Genomic DNA, 2,713 nt, shown 5'->3' with positions numbered 1-2,713 from the left:
ACTGGTCACTATGACACACACTGACCACCAGGGGGCAGACGCTCAATGCAGGAGCTGCCCTCTGGTGGTCAGTGCACTCTCACAGGGGGGAGCTCTGCTCAGCCACAAGCCAGGCTGATGGCTGCCAGTACAGCGGTGGTGGTGGGAGCCTCTCCTGCCTCCTCAGCAGCGCTAAGGATGTCTGACTGCAGCTTAGGTCTGCTCCCTGCTGGCAAGTGGACATCCCCCGAGGGCTGCCAGGCTGCCAGAGGGATGTCTGATTGCCAGCTTAGGCCCAATACCCCAGGAGCAGGCCTAAGCCAGCAGGTGGTCATCCCCTGAGGGGTCCCAGACTGCGAGAGGGCACAGGCCGGGCTGAGGGACCCCCCTCCCCAGTGCACAAATTTTTGTGCACCGGGCCTCTAGTAGTTCAATATTCTGAAATTTCTGTGTAACATAATGAACACTTTATCTTGTCATTAAAAATATTTTAAGTGCTTATAGCAGCTGTATAATTAAGGTTATAATCGAAGGTATAAGATCAAAATTATGGGTAGTAAGGAGTAACCTAGTCATAGGAAATGTTTATGAACTATTTAATGCATGTGGAAGAACATTTACAACACATGTAAGATATAAAGAATAATAAAACCAAAGACTATCCTACATGTACTACTCTTTAGTATTCCGTTGTATGATTATACCATAATTTATTTACCCCCATTTTGATATATTAAGTAATAAGGCATTACTTTTTACTACTCTTTAGTATTCCGTTGTATGATTATACCATAATTTATTTACCCCCATTTTGATATATTAAGTAATAAGGCATTACTTTTTACTACTCTTTAGTATTCCGTTGTATGATTATACCATAATTTATTTACCCCCATTTTGATATATTAAGTAATAAGGCATTACTTTTTACTACTCTTTAGTATTCCGTTGTATGATTATACCATAATTTATTTACCCCCATTTTGATATATTAAGTAATAAGGCATTACTTTTTACTACTCTTTAGTATTCCGTTGTATGATTATACCATAATTTATTTACCCCCATTTTGATATATTAAGTAATAAGGCATTACTTTTTACTACTCTTTAGTATTCCGTTGTATGATTATACCATAATTTATTTACCCCCATTTTGATATATTAAGTAATAAGGCATTACTTTTTACTACTCTTTAGTATTCCGTTGTATGATTATACCATAATTTATTTACCCCCATTTTGATATATTAAGTAATAAGGCATTACTTTTTACTACTCTTTAGTATTCCGTTGTATGATTATACCATAATTTATTTACCCCCATTTTGATATATTAAGTAATAAGGCATTACTTTTTACTACTCTTTAGTATTCCGTTGTATGATTATACCATAATTTATTTACCCCCATTTTGATATATTAAGTAATAAGGCATTACTTTTTACTACTCTTTAGTATTCCGTTGTATGATTATACCATAATTTATTTATCCCATCTCCTGTCATTTGTGTAGTTGTCACTTTTTACCACTGCAGTGCTGCTCTGAGCATTCTTGTACAGTTCTCCTGGTGTACAAATGCATGCATTTCTAAGGAATACATCTAGGGGTGGAATTGTAGGTCAAAGATAAAGATACTGAATCTTTAACTTTATTTGGTACTGTGGGACTGTTTTCCAAAGTGATTGTACCAGTTCACATTCCCAGCAGCAGTGTTCACGAATTCCAGATGTCAGACGCCATCACAGGCACTTGATATTGTGCTAAATTGACTTGTTCTGGCTCATGCGTAGCATTAAAGGTTCTCTGGTTGTGCAAGCAGAGTGAGCTGAGTTCTGGGTCTGTGTGCATCAAAGTCGCCCTTGTAAATATGTGCATTTGGTCTGCCCCTGTTTAGAGTATAGAAGAATTACTCACTGTCACATTGAATTTGCCATCATTAACGTTAGTAACACCTGTTTTGTAGGGTTGTAAGATTAAGTGGGAAAACTGTAGCATTAAAGGTTCTCTGGTTGTGCAAGCAGAGTGAGCTGAGTTCTGGGTCTGTGTGCATCAAAGTCGCCCTTGTAAATATGTGCGTTTGGTCTGCCCCTGTTTAGAGTATAGAGGAATTGCTCACTGTCACATTGAATTTGCCATCATTGACGTTAGTCACACCTATTTTGTAGGGTTGTAAGCTTAAGTGGGAAAACAAATGTTCTTAGAAGGCCTTGGGAAGCATCAGTGGTTCTTAGGTCCTTTTTTCCACACTTGAGTGATGCTAAGCACTGACTCTTGATTTGAAAGGTGATTAATATCTGATGCCATGAAAAAGATGACTGACATATACAATATAGCCATAATCTGCGTCGCTTTGCTTTTCACCTCAATCACCTGTTGATACACTGTTCAAATGGGTCCCAAACCATGTTTGCCATTTAAAATTTAAAAGAGCCCTAAAATCTTCACCGGCAGAGGCAATTCTAAAGGCAGGATAAATATCAGTAACTGCAAGCAACTGCTGTGCTGTAATATCACTTTCTGTATGAAAATGTCAGCATCGAAGCAGCATAAATCAATACAGACCTGGAAGAGTAAATTAAAAATAAAACAAAACACTTCAATATTGTTTACTGTGTGGTCCAATTATTAAGATATTATTTACTGAGAATGTGCTTATTTATAAAATAGCCTTGAGTTGTTAAATTCAGTTCTGGAATGTTCTTCGCTTTGTCTTCTTTTTTTTTTTTCCCCT

At 37.6% G+C, this 2,713-nt stretch overlaps 1 protein-coding gene across 1 annotated transcript in view; it reads left to right on the top strand.

Annotated features, from left to right (window-relative positions):
* Positions 1–2,713, top strand: part of KIF13A (kinesin family member 13A) — a 210,862-nt gene that overhangs the window by 129,695 nt on the left and 78,454 nt on the right. The window lies entirely within an intron of this gene.

This window comes from Myotis brandtii, unplaced genomic scaffold, assembly GCF_000412655.1.
Source record: "Myotis brandtii unplaced genomic scaffold, ASM41265v1 scaffold398, whole genome shotgun sequence".
NCBI lineage: Eukaryota > Metazoa > Chordata > Mammalia > Chiroptera > Vespertilionidae > Myotis > Myotis brandtii.
This window is presented reverse-complemented; position numbering and strand designations above follow the sequence as displayed.